Consider the following 17,197-nt stretch of genomic DNA (forward strand, 5'->3'; position numbering starts at 1 on the left):
TGTGAAACAACTATTGGTCAATTGCAGGAGATAGTTGAAAAAGTTTCTTCAAGCTACAGAGTACCTGGATCCAGCTTAAAACAGGAATGGGGGTCATGCACAAAACTCTAGAAATCGACATGCAAGAATGGCCTTGACTAATCATATGGCATGACTATCCAACTAAGGTAGAAGCACTGGGGAAAATAAAACCTCAAGTTCTCTCACCAAATGGCCCACAGCCTGCACTTGTTTCTGTGTGCTATACACCTTCACCTGTCTCCATACAATGTGTCATCTTCCAGATGCCAGGCAAAAGGAGAGGCACCTAAGGAAGCTCCAACACAGGTTCTCTCGCCAAATTGCCTACAGGCTAGGCACTTCTAGTAACTGCCAGCGAACAGAGGCAGAAGATTTGTGCTTGGCTCCCACGCTTGCTATGTTATACATAATGATCTTCCCTCTTTGCCTTGAAAAGGGTCAGAGACGGCATGACAATCAGCTGCAAAACACGTGTTGGCTGTAGACCTCTGAAGTGCACGGCTAAGAATAAAATAATTCCGTACAGAGGCACAGTGGGTAACGTAAGCGGGATGGGGCAGTCCCAGGAAACCTGAGAAATTCTGAGGCCAAAAGAGAAACCGTTATGGACTTGGGGGAGAAGAGATAGGATCAACACATAGTGGAACCTCCACACTAAACCTCCAGGGAGAATTACAGAATAAAATGAAGCCCTGTAATAGGGTGGTGGTTGGTTCCTGGAAACTAATTGCATAAATCAATTGTGTTGGCTTGGGCAGGTCCTGGAGGAATTGTACCAAAACATCTTGTATGCATGGCATTACTTTAACAGACTGTACTGAGTGCAATGCAGTACTGTTCTTTAAAATTAATAAAAACTGATTTAAATAATTTTTTTAAATCAACAGGTTGTACCGCTTTATGTATTTATTATTTTCTCAAACTTCACTCCAATTTTTATCTATATATATATAAATATGATCAAGGCTCTGTGGAGCCGAAACGTTATGGCGGCAGCACTTTAATAAACATTTGGCATCTATATTGCCGGGTCCGTGTCTGTTCCTGTACGCTGTTCGGAAACAAGGCTTCAGCGTGAGAGAGACAGAGTTGTCTATATATATATATATATATATATATATATATCTCCAAGAACACCTCCTTCACATGAAAGAAAGCAGAGACCACAGCATGAGATGAACGAGGAAGCCATTTATTCACAAGAAATGACGGGCGAATGCATTTCGGCGTGGGTTTGCCTTCTTCAGCGCCCGAGTATTCAGGATGCTGTCCTTTGCTCTGAAGAGCGTCCTGCCACCCATTTGAAAGTTCAAACAAGCTCCGCCCCAAACGATGTTAGCACACCAGTTGCCTATATATAAACAGTAAGATAACTCTAGTGGTTAATGCACTTCCTGGAAAGATCTGTGTTTTGCTTAGACGCAATTTTGACTCCTTAATATGAATGGAGGGCTAAAGTGCCAGCTGAAGAGCACATTGTGTAATACGCAAATCACCTATTTGTATTTTATGTAGATAGGCACGTGGGTAACTTATTTGGACAAAGAGATCCTTTTATTACTGGCAGTTGCAATCCTCCAAAAATAGTACATCATATAAACAGCAAGGTACAGGTTTAGAACCTTAGTATTATTTTCTCAACCTGTTGCTAATATAAGGTAGCTATAAAGGGTTCCTTTGGCTAGTATTAAAGTCTTATTAATACAGACAACTATAACCACTGCATTACCTTTAAAATCCTGACTTTGTGTTTCTCTCGACATGGACAATATGTGACTCCTACATCCTGTAACCTACATTGTCTTATGTTACCTTTCTTGTACATTGATTTACTTGTATGATTTATTGTATGATTTATTGTCTCTGTACAGTGTGCGTCTGTGTGTGGGTGGGTGTGTGTGTGTGATGTAAAGTACTCTGACACCGTATGTTGGCTAGTGACACTATAAAAGATTAAAATTACAATAAATTACTACGTGCTATTTAAGTCAGTATTTGTGTAATTAATCATAGTGCATCTGACAGTCTTACAGTGCATGCACATCTTTACATACAGTGGTTGAACAAAGTCTATTACCTGACTCCATATCATAGTTTCTCTTAAGTATTGTGAAGTCTTGTCTCTTTGTTTCCCTCTAATGCATTGGCATATAGGTGGTAGGCTCCAAATAGCTCCCAGCCGCTATGATACTCAAAGAAAAGAAGGGCTAGCAGCCCTTTAAATCGGGCCTTTGTTTTGGGCCTAGATGAAATTGAAAATAGGCAAGTCCAACCACCACCTGCAAGTTGCTGATCCAAACAGAAAGCTGACAAAGTATGGTTGCTTCTGAGTGGATCCCATTTTCGGCAATAACACCGGGACAAATTCAGCATAATTCACTGGTGCCAGTCTGGATCCGGGATCTGGCTCAAAATTTACTGCCGGGTCTGCAATCTGTCTGTATCCCCTTCATTTCCTGAAATGGTAGAAACCACCACTGTTAGGCATTGTCACTATCTGTGTGCTCTTTCACGTGTATCTGGGAAGGACATCAATCACCCTGGAGGAACAACTGGTTGATAGTGTCTGTTATTTTGTGGTATTTCTATCTACTTGGTTTGTTCGCCATTACTGCTGCTCCGACCACAGTAGAAAATGTGGGCCTTTCAATGACAGTGTAATGATAATTAAAAGGGAAGCAGTAGGTCGGCACGGAAGGTTGAAGGTGGGGGACAATGTTCCATAACAATGTCTGATTCTCTTCTATTTCTTAATTGCAAAACACAGGTAGCAGTGGACCATACTTAAAGAGGAAGAATAATTGGCAATAAACTCGAATGTCTCTGGAATGCAAAAAATCTCTTTATACAAACACAACAACAACAACAAAAGTGTACTCCTATTTTTTCCATCTTTTTAACTTGCGAGCCAACTGGGCTGCCGAGGGTAGCTCTTACATGTCAAAGCAGGATACAAGCATGCCTCCTACATGGCTGGGAAAAATACAAACTATCTAACTTCACCAACAGAATCCGCTGACGCTGATACCAAGATACTCTATTTAACCTGCTACGCCTTAAATGGATCTCTGGATCTAACCTCATCTGACTTTTCCTGATCAACCAGACCTCCAAAGCTGGCTTCCCAAAATAAACAAGCATACATGGTTTGGGGAATATGTCTTCGTTTCCATAAATCCTCAATCACAAACTCCCTCCACATTAGCTTTCCAGAATCCGAGAGCGTTGAAGGCCTGATCCACTGTTAAACTTTCTAGGCAAACGCACAAATTAGGAGATTGAAATCTTCTTGTGAATTGTCGTCTTTGCCTGGAGAACCCAACGGAAGAAAAACCCTACCCTTTGCTCTTTTCTAATGCAACAAGATACTCGCAGATTCTACCACAGGTTAACACGTAAAACATGCATCCAAGTTTCTATGGCTCTTAGTTGTGCCAAAACAGTAGAAAGGGGCTTTGGGAGAATTTGTATGGAGTGCTTTTGATTTTAAGTGTTCATGGGATTAACCAAAAGGCAAATGCCAACAACGGAAACCAGGTTCTTTGCCATCTTCTTAGAATCACATTGGACTAAAGTAGATATCGAGGTGCAACAAGAGCTAGTTGCTCTCTGGCGCCTGGAAAAGTCCAGGGGAGCATATGAAGATGGTTGGATTTTAGCACCAATTTTGAGACTGAGAATGACAACAGCAAATGTGAATTTACTTCAAAGGCAGAAACTTACTGTTATAGTGAACAATGTTCATGATTACATAACAATCTAACTTTTAATAACACACTTCTTTGGACATTCAACGACTACCCCCTCGTAAATCGGAGGAGAGGCAGTGAAAACACAAATACCTTAAGATTGAGCACTGATAATAACTAAACATTGAAAAAGAGGCCTGCTGGGGAAGCGGTTACCACAAGCCTAGTATATCAGTGATCAACTGTGGGCTGTGGACATCACACACTGAAGAGACACAAAGACGCCTTGGATCTTTGAGACCATGGCCCTCAATGAGCTGGCAGGGTAAATAGCACCATAAAAACTGGTGCAGACTGACATTTGATACACTTCAGCACTGACGGAAATATGGTGTCAACTGATGAAACTGGGTTATCCAGTACACCTGGCAGCCAAGACATGGAACTCCCTCCCCGCACACCTACGACTGACCCAGGACCATCTCACCTTCAGGAGACACCTCAAGACTTGGCTATTCGAGCAGTAGCGGCAGCCCCCCCCCTTCAGCGTCTTGATACCCTCACGGGTGAGTAGCGCACCCTACAAATGTATTGATTGATTGATTTATTGATTTGCCAAGAGTCACTTAGTGAGGTCACCATACAAGATGGACGACTCTCTACTCCACCATATTGTACCATCACTAGTTGATGTCATACTCAAACAGAGCTGCCTGTAAACTACCAGGGCGTGGTTGGGTAAAGCCTTCTGGATTTCAATACCAATAAGTCTGAGTTTCTCTTCTCTACAGGTCAGGGTAAATTCCATGTTCAATCTTTGCTTTCTGTACCTACTTGGATTGGCATCATCATCATTATTTACAAGTTGATTCTGCTCTATCTTTGGGGGTTCTTTCTAGACTCCAAATTAACTATGCTGGCATACATTGCCAAAAAGGCCTAGACTGCCCAATTTCAGCTCTCCATCCTTGGTTGATAAAATCCTCACCTTCCTGCGCCTGCACTATCCCATGTTAAAGGTGGAAATATACAGCCGACCGGACTTCCAAGAAGAGCTCTCCTGCTGAGAGTCGTCCTGCACTCATCCACTACACATATCACTAGAATTAGGAAATATAATTGTAACCTGCCTGCCGTCAGATCTGACTGCATATGGAAGCATGTATCCAGTACACGCTGGCTTGGCTTCGGTACAAGATTTACATTCACCAACAAACTGTACTTCCTAATTACAGATGTCTGGGGCATCTTTGCAGGTCTCGCAATGAATGCATCATTTATCTTGGCATCGCCTTATTTAGGTAGGGCATCCACCTTCAATCAGGCTTTCTATAGTGATGCCCCCAGGCATTGGAACTCTCTTCCACCAACATTCAGACTCACACCCACCTTTCTAAATTTTAGAAATGAAGTGAAGGAATTTCTGTTTGAACAGCTTCTGTTTTAATTTTCTTTCAGTTTTATAGAATTGGCTGAGTTTACTGAATGATTAAGTGTGTTATGAGCTTGTTGTTCAGCAGTCGGAGCGCCATCAGAAAGGTTCAGTCTACACAAAAGTAAATACTGGAAGGAAAAAAGTAAAAATAAGGTTGGAACTGCGACCCATCCAGTCAAACAGAAATCATCACAGTTCTGGTCTAAACATTCACCTTGTCGTTCGGTCACTTGTGTTTCTTGAGGGGAGGGGATTGATATTTTAAGGAATTTAGGAGTACTCTTAAGTTTAATCAGTACCACTTATGTACTTAAAGCCGGCACTCGATACTGGAAGATTCCACATGCACCCAGGGGTCTATATCCCACTCAATGTATCATACATAATCAGTAGCTGGGAATGATCTTTTTACTGTGAAAATTTTCACTCAGACAAATGTTGGCTGGGATCTTGTAACCCAGGTATGATCTCCTCCATCATATGAAGGGGCATCGATTTATACAAAATACATCGATTTATACAAAATAACCTAAAGTCTGAGAGAGAGAAAGGGGAGGAGGGGAGACAGAGGGCGAGAGAAAGATTGTGTGAGTGTGTGTGTGAAAAGTCCCTGTCATAAGGACTGCAGAGCATGTGCCTTCACTTGATAAAAGTATTTCCATCTGTAAACATGTATTTTCCCCAGTAGCAGGGATAAGCCAGAGGTAGATCACAAGCTCTGTGTGTCTAGGGGCACAGCCTCAACTGCATCACAGTCCCAATAAAGTAGGAATGCCCTGAGGGTTGTTTGTGACCAACTGAAGAGCCTGCATTGTCTAGAAATCTGTGTGATGACTAGGGCATGGCTATGCCTAATTTATATAAAGACAGTTCCCTTCTGGAATGAAGCGCCTAACAATGTCAATAAAAGCTGGAAATTTAGTTGGAACTAATTTAATGAACAGTATGATGATCATTAAGAATATGTTTAATCACATCCACTAAATGCGCGCCCACCCTGCAGCTCTTACGTGGCTCAGCATGGCAAAGTGGTGCAAAGAGTCAGAAGGGGAAGCTAATGATGGTGCTTTACTTGTGACTGCTGCCCATGATTGTAGAACATCCTTGCCAGATGTCAGTCTTTGGCTGATGATCCCTTCAAAGGAAACCTGCGCCCCCACAGCTTTTGTGCGCAATGATTCTGGTTTTAAGAGACTCAATAAAAGGGCAGAGAGAAAGGATGGATGTGGCATACAGATGATCAAGGGAAATATCTCTTTTCCAACGACAAAAGAAGATGTTCTGTATTCAACACTAAATCTTTCTTCTGCAGGACAATATATCACAGGTTAGAAGAATGTTATAGTTCAGCTCATTCATTCGTCAGTCCATGTATCAAACAAATCATTAAATCAAATGATCAATGAGCATGGAAGGGGGAAGCTCCTGTCTCCTGCTAAATGTGTAGAGGAGACATCTGTTTGATAGGGATTTGGATAGTTACGCAGCGGTAACTACTAGACCTTTTTATTTTATCATGGGCTGCAGCTTCATATCGTTAATCAATTTGAAAAAATAAATACATTCTGAGTCCCAATGCTTTTCTTCGTAGCCCCTACGACTGCTGCTAAATGGCACGGTGGTGAATGCCAAGGCTGCAGAGCCTAGACTCCACCTCATGCCTCCTTCCGTCACACCCTACTCTTAACGCCTATTTATTGCACTCTTCTTTTTAGGTCTGGCCTAGTGGTAGCTCTAGTTCTCACACTGGCATCACAGTTACAAACAAGCATTTATAATGCAATGGTCTCGGCATTATTAAAGGTAGAGCTATTGGCATTGCTCATGACATTTTTTTTTTAAGCATATACATAAATGGCATTGTCATTTACATTGCCAATAGCTTAATCGTTAAATAAATGGCATTGTCTTTAGGCAACAGGCATCCTTATACACATTTCATTTACTTCACCCCGGCATTCAACAGTATAAATATGTGCAACCTGTTACAAAAGTGCAAGCCTTATGGCCCCCTTCTCGCATCTTCTAGGGACTATTATTGAGCTCCGTACAAATATATGGGTAAATGTTCAGGTATAGATCAAGAGACCACACAAACATATTATAACAAATAGAAACCTAAAAAAAACCTGTGCCCTAGCCACTTTGTATTTTGTTTATACACATCTGATCTGGGTGATGATTTTCCACCTAGTTTAAGATACTCTCCTCTGTAAACAATGCAAGATGCACACCATTATAACCGTACTTAAGTGGGGTCTTCAAGTGTCTATATGTAACGAATAGTACGATTAAGTTGCTATCACGTCTACCTAGCTTGGATTTGACCTGGAACTAGTCATTTGCTTATTTTGGGAAAACGATCACAGCTATGAAGGTGTTAAACAATTCTTTCATGGCAGATATAGAATCTATAATAAGGTCTTCTTTAGAATATCTGAAAAATTCCTATAAGATACTAAGGCCTCAATTGTACTCTACTCTTCCTCCACAGCTGCAACAAAGAGACGGATAACTTAGGCTCAGAATGATGTTACTGCCATTAAAATCTGTGGGTACTTGCTAGTCCACTACATACGTTTGGTGTACACTGCATGTTGCGTGGCTGGCCAAATGAATAACTGTAGAATGTATTATGCATTAACCTGATCCTGACATCACTGAGATGTGGGCTTCTAAATATGGCTTTCCGATAAGATCCATTCGAGCTTCAAAAGGCCCCGCTTATGTTGAGCTAACGAATTGCCCAAAGCAACTCCCAACCTCTCATCAGCACTATTGAAAGGGTCTAGCCACCACCCCACTATTCTGTTCATCCCACACCCTAACCTGAAAGGTACAGTGGTCACACTCCGAATCTCCGACCAGATCTGCTTAATGCACTGCAGCATCGAATATTTTACAGCTACTGCTGCATGATCAATACAACCATGTCCGTCATCCCTGTAAATAAAATAGCACCGTCCACGGGTCTACGCTCACTAGGCAACCTACGTTAAGGGGTCATGAAGATTAAATCCAGTTCGTATTTTTAAAAGAGTCACAGTGTGAGCAGAAAGTCGCAAATTTCAAACCCAGTACCTTTAAAATGCGTAGCAATAACACGTCATTTGCTACTCTTAGTTAATTGCAACTCAGTGGAATTAAGTGCATTGTAAGTACAGATAATAACAATTCTTGTACGGAGAAATCAGAACATTACTTTCAAATCATACATGATATGGGTCTCCTTGGCTCTATTTTATTAATATCATGATAATGTTAATATTGTCGTAATTGACAGGAAAATAATTTAGATTATATTTTGAAGTTTTCGTAGCCGGAACCGTTTGTTGGAGGCAAGGGGTTTTATTTTGTTTCAGTTAAATGTTAATTGTTTGTCTTGAGGACTGCACAGATTTTAGCACCAGTTATTGCGTTGACTCCTCTTCGTATCGGCCTGTAGTGCTTCGGAGACCTATGCGCAGATCTCAGTAGTGGGCGCTTAGGCCCAATGGACTTTTTTCGTGAACTGTACCTGCTCCGTTGCATATCTCACAGAAGTGAATGATTGTCCACCTGCAGGTTAAACACTCTAGTCTAGTGCCTGTGCTGGTGAGCTGTGCAAGAGCAAGCAAGCATCTATTAAATGCACATTTATACTATTCACTTTCGCTTTGTACATATGTGTATCAGGTGCAGAATGGTAAACAGATACAGTATCCTGGTTAACCGGATGCTGCAGGCAAACATGTAAATGTGATAGGTAGCTGCAGGAGCCTTAAACTAATTATGGTGTTGTAATTAATGGTGATCAGGCATTTAGCTGTGGGATACAATTCACTGCTAAAGGTCATGGTCAGAGATAAAAAAAATAAGTTTAAACTATGACACACATAATTTACGCCTAGGTTTTGGTCTTAATTTACACACGTCTGGCTCACCCAGAAAGAAGTTCATCTTGCAGGTGATAAATGCATGCATGTTATGCATTACCCATGTAAGTGCCTGGCATGCACAGAGAAGCGGATGCACACGTTACCATGCCCTATGCATGGCCTCTCTTCGCACAGTGTACAGGGCGAAATCGATGTCAATATGATATTTGAGGAATTTTACAATTATTTTTTGTATATTTTCTAAATCAGTTTCGGTTGCATATGTCTGTGTCTTATACAGAACCTGTGAGACCTAGGGAGACCACTTTCGGTGGCACTTTCACTTACGTCATGCAGACATAACTTAGAAGTGCTGAAAAGTGTATTGATTAATGCATGTCAATCATTGTAAAGAGAAAATCGAATATTTTTTTTTTAAACTAGTGTAGGTTTCCTTAACTATGCCTGAAACCAGTTCCAGAATTCAGAATTTCACGCTTTGTAAATCAGATGTAACGTAGGTCTGCACAAGTAACACCCTTTTCCATACAAATGCAAGTTAGACTTACACCTGGAAAGTGTTTAAGGATAATAAGGATAATTATTGAACACAATATAACAAATGTAACCAGTGGGTCAGAGGTTTGAACCCTTGCATGGCCGACTCAACCTTTCATTCTTCCGGTACTGAGAAAAGGGCGCCCTGGAGTTGGGAATACTATCACCTATTATTAACAGTGCTTGGAAACAGCCTTACTATGGCAGAAAGCGCTATGTAAAACAGGTTGATATTCCATCCTTAGTATCCTTGCATTTTCCGTGTTGTCCTTGCTGTGGCCCTTATGTCTCACTCGAGTCTCACTCAGTGGACCAGCAGCCGTTGCTCCGACGTTCACCATTGCCTGCTCTGTCACTCGCACCTCTGTGGCCATGTGCCTGACCACAGCCGTAAACTGAAGTTTTTTCGTTTCATACTTAAGTTAAAAGTAAAGGTGGACAGGTATATTTTATGAATGAGCAGCGCGTTTTGGCAATAGCATAGCTCCGTCAGAGGTGGTAAGCGCTATATAAATGCAATTACAATAGACAGTAGCATGTTTGAACCCTTGCATGGCCGACTGTTCTACGCTTGCTCGTGCTGTTCGCCTTCAGCCTGTGCGCTTCGTAGCGCTCTCGTAGGTCTTGTACGGCTGCAAGCGCCGGGCCTTGCCAAACCTCACGCATCTTGCGTACCAAGGATATGGCATTTTCAAGGCAACAAGGCAGATGAGGCGTACAGGCTGCCAGGCGGCTCGCACGCGTTGGAGATGCTGCGAACAGTACTCACGGGGCAAAGCGATCACCAGGAGTGTGCGCTCCACGGACACCGCAGTCCGGGGAGGGCACTCAGCCCAATTGTAGTTGTCACAATACCTTTGGTCTTGGGTTCAGTGCGGACAACCGGGGGGGGGGGGGGCAATGCCGTACGTCGTGATGTCCTCCTCCTTGTGGTGCGAGCTGCGGCTCGGGGAGCTCGTGGGTCACGGTACTCGGCGGGGACGGTGCGTTGTTGGGCAGTTCTCCCTCGGGATGCAAGCACTGTTCCTGAAAGAGGGGGCAGACACTCTGTGCGGGGCGAAGCTGCAGGGTACGTCAAAGGGTACAGGACGTACCTCACCGTGCTACGCGCCGCAGCCGATCACGAACAGCGGCAGGCGCTTTCACTAGCACAGTTCACGAAGGGGGAAGCACGCACATCCTCGGACAGCTGAGCCCTGCCAGTGCCATGGAGATCCACTGGCGCAGATAGGGCCAGCTGAGACCGCGGGTAGCACCGGCGGCAGTCGGGGAGAAATGACAGAACAAAAGCGCCGCCATTTTCACGATTCGGGTGCGCGTATTTAGCAATTGAGTGACGGATTACGTCACGGCTTAAAAGCTGCAAAAAACATGCCCGCGAATCGCAAAAAAACGGGGCTTAAACCGAGTGACGCCCCTCTCCTCCAATGGCTGGCCAGCATTTACGAGGCCAGCCAATGGAGAAGAGGGGCGGGTTCAAGCCCCCATAATGCCAAAACATAAAATCTCGGACTCTGCCCACTGCGTGGGACGCTAGTCCGAGACCTAAAAACTAATACTACAAATACAACATATATACATACATATATGGGCTATAGTTTACTCTCCCCATCTGCTGGTCTTTTCACGTCATTCACATGACATTATGTGTCTGTCCAAAAGACACAGAATGGAGCATTGGGTCAGACCACTTCAGCCTTTGGCTCTCTTTACTGCGAGGGACTGCATTTTATTTGTGCACATACGTCTAAAACTTAGTCCAGTTGAGAGCCAGGATTAGTAGCTTAATCTCAGATTTTGTTTTTATTTTTATTGTATGTTTTTCTGATAGATATTTTTATATTTTCTTACAAGCATATACACTAAACCCTTAGACAGTCGCCTTTTACCTTTTCACTGTCAATGCTTATTGCAAATGTGTGCAAAAAAGAACTTGGAAAAAAAAATCTCAGGCTTGGAAAGACAGAACTTTATGGCTTTGCCATTGCTTGTTCATCACTGCCTTCACTCTTAGCCACTCTTTTCCTATTTTTTCCTCTTTTTTTTCTGCCTTTCTGTCTCCTCCTCTCAGTTTTGTCTGATGATGAAAATTACTCTTAGTCCCCAAACATGAATGTCTGTGCAAGGCACATGCAGCAGCAGCAAAACAGCTATTCTAAGTTAGAGCGTGCTTTCACTTATTTGTTCCATTTCAAGGGCTGTGCATGAGTGATTTGTTCATGTAAAACCTGTAAGCCACACATGCATCACTTAAATGTGTTTCACAAAAACAGACGTATCTATTTTGTACACGCAGAGGGGCCTAGGTATACGGGATACACATAATGTAGAGATAACTTCCTCAATCGCAAGTGACACCTAATTCTGAGAATTGGGCCATCCTAAGGGAACGCGTGAGGAGTGGTCAGTGAAATGCAATACCAATCAGGAGCACACAGTCATGACTGTTCACAAATATGTGTAGTGCCTTTTCTGCATTTCTATGCCCTTCTACGAATAAATTGGAAATGGTATGTAAGGTTGGGCAAGGTGCAACAATGTTCCACAATTTCACAGAGGGATTAAGAAGGAAAGAAATAATGAGAAATAATCCTAAAGACAACAAAATCAAAATAACTTGTATTTTTATAACTTCCCAAAAATATGCATGCCAAACCTAAGAAGCTCTGTGCAGCAGTGCTTAATTTGAGCCTGTGGTTGCAGGGTGGGCCACCAACACTCATTTTTAGGAACCAGAACGTATTTTTCACCATAAGAATGACCCCGAGTAACAGAGATGAAAACACAAAAGGAGAGAGGACGAGTAAGAAAAAAAAGAGAAACAGTGACAGATGGTAAAAGTAGGGACGAAAAACAATCTAAAAATGTCTCAGTGGAGGATGAAAGAGGCATGAGGTGAAATCGAGACTAAACAGTTTTGGTATTCGGCACACTCGACATTCTATAGTGCTAGTTGCGGGCTTGTAAGCAAAACGTTTGGGGACCAGGGACTTACCCAGTTACAAATTAGGCACTGCACATAGGATTTTTTTTTTTTAAGGCAGGTCTTTTTGTGAACTAAATATACTTTACTTCCCTCAAATGGTTGGATTGTAAATCTGTGTATCAGTTGTAAATCTACAAAATGCATAAGCATTTGTCACAGAAAGGGTCTGACTATGAGTGGTTCCTGTTGGATGAAATAATCAATGTACACAATAAAATCCTGCACTGAAGTATTCGGAATTTGAAAGATGGAATAATTATTGCTTACTATCTAAAATATATTTTAATAGTTACATTTAACAAATATATTCAATTTTCCCATCGCACAGATTTAGTGGCTCCCTAGGCATCCTTGTACTGTAGAACAAGATGTGGCACACTGGATAAACTATCAACCGATCAACCAGAGGACCAGATTTTGAATCCTGGGGTGACAAATTTGTGTGATTCAGGAAAAATCCTTTATGAGCCAGTTCTGGATTTTTCAGTTTCTGCTCTGATTGGAGCTGTTTAGAAAGAGGGTAATCATGAACACTATGAGCCACATTTGTACCCAAGATGGTAGCCACTGCGTAGTGAAGGGATGGTCAACAAAGCAATCCCAAAAAGGAGCTGGGAATCAACCAAAGAGAGTCTTTGGCACCAATTGGACTTTAGGGATTCTCAGAATCTTACCGCAGGAATCTTTAGCAATCAGACTCAAGGCCTCGAGTTCATATGAGACAGCCATCACTTGAGAGAGTCCTGCAGGCCTGTGCAGATAAGTCAAAGGTGTCAAGCACATGTCCAGGAGGTCTGATTACATGCCAATCATACAATAAATGTAAATTTAACATATTTAGATATAAAGTTATTAAGCTGAAGTCTGGCGTGGATCACGCCCACTTCCAAGGACCCTCTAGATCTAACCTACCAAATAAGATAGGCCGTTATGTGCTTCTGAAACCAATAATTTATTAGGGTTTAGTTTCCTGGACACAGTCAGTGCCCCAGCCCAACTCGTTTTCACTAGTCAGATACAGTATAATGGTCCCTGGAAGTTTGGGTGACGTACTTTTAGCTGTTTTAACTACTAGGCGGGGCTCGAGTCGGGGTAGCACGGGGGTGGACGGCGTCCCCCCACTTATTTTACCGGTTGGATGCCGTTCCCCCTGCCAAACAGCTGGACTTCACTCTTTGGCCTCTCTGGGATGAGATCTGAGCACACCTTTCGTGACGTCACTTCCTGTTGTGATGTCACTTCCGGTGACAGCGTCCCCCCACTACTCTTTTTAGAACTCGGGCCCTGCTGCTAGGCCTAGCAGAGCTATCTGAAAGAGAAAGAACACGGATGTAATAGGCCCTACACTGATTATTTATGCCTCAACAAAGTATAGAAATGCTTCGTAATGACAGCTAAGTCTTCTTTTAAGCGCTCTTATTTGGCAGAGAATGGAGCTTTTAAACACCCCCACGCCAAATTTGAGAACACTTTGTATTTCTATTAGAATCATACCTGTTCATTGTATATCTAGAGGGTTAGCGCTCTGAAGTGACGGCAAAAATAATGTAGAGCTTCACAAAACACCTGAAATAAGCATGAATGATCACAGCATTTATAACCACTCTTTCCTCTATACGTGTGTCTTTATTCAGATGATGTTTTGCAAGAAATCGTAGCATTAAAAAAAATATTTAAAGTTGATATTTGAGAGATAAACCATGTGGTTATTGGGAGGCTTACTACTATCAGTATTACCTTGATGCTGGGGTCATTGCAGCAATAGCGGTAACTATTACCCATGAAAGGTATTCCAACTTGGAAAAGCTTTTTTATTTGTTTACATTACTGTTGGCAACCCTCCTGATACACTGTGATGATCACTACTGCTAATCTTGCATAGAGTGGCCACTAATGTAATCTTGTCGGATGTGGTCACTATTCCACTTATAATAGTAGTTCATGATACTTTTCATTGAAGAAAAGTGCCTCACCATAAAAAAGGTTGGAAACCTCTCCACTAATTAGACCAACACACCTGAAAACAATGATTTGTTGGTGAAAAGCGTAGCAGTGGGGACACTGGCAGTAATGACTTGGAATGAGGTGGTCACTCTAAAACGAGTACCTCCAGCCATTTCTCATGATAATATATAGTTAGACAGAGAGATGCTTAATTTCGTGGTATGGATCATAAATGCAATTGATAAAACTAAATTTTTTCGGAGAGTACTTTAATGTTGTGATTTTGTGCAGTCTCACAACAGCAGCACCACCCACCCCCACCCACCCCTTTCAGAATTTGCAAGATAATGAAGCTGTGAGCTTTAAGACCGACTGTAGCATCTTTCACTAGATGGCGCCTTTAATATCAAGTACGCCAGACCGCCATTCCGGCAGCGGCAGCACAAGTCTGGCTCCTCTGATCTGTGGAGACCACCTCTGAGGACGTGGGGGTGACAAGCCGTGACCAATGAGCTCGACGCGAAGAAAATGGACAAAGCCACCTTCAAAAAAAACTACAATTTTACATTAAGTTGTACTATGTCGCACTCCCCTTTCCTTGTTTAAAATTCCTAAGTCTAGTCTGCTTTGTTCCATGCTCTCCTTTATCAGACTGATATCTAGAGCTCTATGTATAGCGCCCAAATACGATTGGCGCAAGACATCCATATACCGCTATTAAATGAATATTACCATGCATTTCGAGCTTAAGCCTGAAATAACTGAAAGAAAAGGGTAAACTTCGGTCAATGAAAATACAGTTACATAACCATACTTTCTGCTTGTTTCATGGTTCTATAACGATTCGTTTGAAAACGCCTAAACTGGGGTTATGGCGATAATCTCCTTAAAGTCCGCTGTTCATATGTTCAAATCTCAAGTTGTTAAGCTCAGCCTTTCATCCTTCCGGGGTTTAAGAATGTAGTTGGGAAGAAGCAGCGGGCATTTTTACTGTGTTACGCATCGGTAATGCAGTGGGTAGAAACAAGCTAAAATGCTACTGTTCCAAAGTGTATAGACTACAGCGAGTACCCTTAAACCTTCTCATGAGACAATAAATACCAAGAAAAGTCCGTCACTGGTCAAGCATGCTGAAATCAGGACTGAATTACATTTTAAATGCCTCGAAATGTATTTACATTAGACGCTTCAATGTGTATTTCAAATCTGCAGTTTTAGAATTCCTTCTGGAATTTGCATCCAAAATGGAATAAAGGAACTCACACACTGCAAAAAAAAGAGTTCGATTTACTACTCATACCTGACCTGCGACAACATATTTTGCTGTGAACCTATAGTTGGAGATACGATCAGGACATATACACCCATTTGAAAGACCCATTACCAAAATTTAAAATTTAAGAAAATTACAAAAATACCAAACAACCACCAAGAAAAAAAGCTCAACAATTTCGCAGGTGTCGAAACAATTCGGGAAATGAAATAAGTTTCCTCGGAAAGCAATGCACCTAAATGTTTGATTCCAATACATTCCGTTGATTGTGGTTAAACCAGGGACTAAAAACGCACAAAGGATGGCCTCTCCCACACCTGACGTTTTACAATTTGGAGAGCATGGCTGCAGAATCCAGGACTGAGCTGGCTGCTTCAGCAGCAGCTCTCACCTCACTCCAGCTGAGGAGCGCCTCAAAGACTCCTGTCAACTGCCAAACCCTGCCCCCCTTTGTCTAATCCCTAAACTGCAACAAGATCTGAAAGTTTCAGGCGCAATTAAAAAGGAATACTATATTTTAAAAAAGATCATGCGTACATGCACACGTGTGGAACAGGTAAACCCACTAGTCTCTGCTTAATTCAAATACAGAAGTAGTTCTATGAAATACAGAAGTAGTTCTATGCCCCTTTCAGAGACAGAGCCGCACTGCAGGGGTTAAACCTGAGGTGCCTGTGCAAGTAAGCTAGAATCATGAAAAACGCTTCCTCAGAGCGCGCGCACCTAACGACAACGCGCTGCAATGAGACGGCGCGAGACATACAGCGGCTCGTGCTATATTGTACCTTTAGCTTCTCACACCTCTGCTGCCTCCCGCGTCCTTCCGGGCTCCCCGCTGTCCTCCTGCAGCATACTGTATCTGGCCACCGTCCCTCAGACAGCATACCAAGGGGAGAGCCGGGAAGGGGGAGGGGAACAGAGAGCGAGAGGGGAAGAAAATGCCATAATTCATTTGCATTCCAGTGTGGATCACATGGCAGCAGGAACCAATCCGGGTCTTGCATGGGTGGGCTCGGATCCGCCTCCCCCTTTCTGTAGTGAAACAGTCTTGGCAGGTCAGTGGTGCTATGGGCCTCTACCATTTCCCATAGCAACGCAGGGGGATTAGGAGGGGGTGGGGATAAAGGCTCCTCTTTCATATTAAGCAATTCAGTTCCTGGTGTCCCCTAGAATAAAACGGGAAGAGAAGCGCCGATGTCCAATTTACTAAAGGGAAGGGACATTTAATATTAACCTGGATTAATGCATCGCACGGTGCAACTGTCTATTCAAACAAAACAATAATATTGAGTGTGCAGCAAGGATCCCTTTCAGCCAAACTATGTGGAAAAATCACATTCGAAGCTGTGCATGCCGGGGATGATTTAATATTGATTTACCAGGTTTTACATTCACGGAATACTCTATTTCAAAACAACAGGCAGAAATAATGGC

The 17,197-nt window shown here is 42.5% G+C and overlaps 1 protein-coding gene across 4 annotated transcripts in view; it reads right to left on the reverse strand.

Annotated features, from left to right (window-relative positions):
• The window catches only part of PHC2 (polyhomeotic homolog 2), a 690,492-nt gene extending 673,829 nt beyond the window's left edge, over positions 1 to 16,663 (reverse strand). For all 4 annotated transcript variants that reach the window (XM_086922215.1, XM_086922217.1, XM_086922216.1 and 1 more), the window contains exon 1: positions 16,549 to 16,663. The gene's annotated coding sequence lies outside the window, so the exon portion shown is untranslated. The remainder of the gene's footprint in view (positions 1 to 16,548) is intronic.
• Between the last annotated feature and the right edge of the window lie 534 nt (positions 16,664 to 17,197).

The sequence above is a fragment of the Lissotriton vulgaris genome, chromosome 5 (genome assembly GCF_964263255.1).
Source record: "Lissotriton vulgaris chromosome 5, aLisVul1.2, whole genome shotgun sequence".
Lineage (NCBI taxonomy): Eukaryota > Metazoa > Chordata > Amphibia > Caudata > Salamandridae > Lissotriton > Lissotriton vulgaris.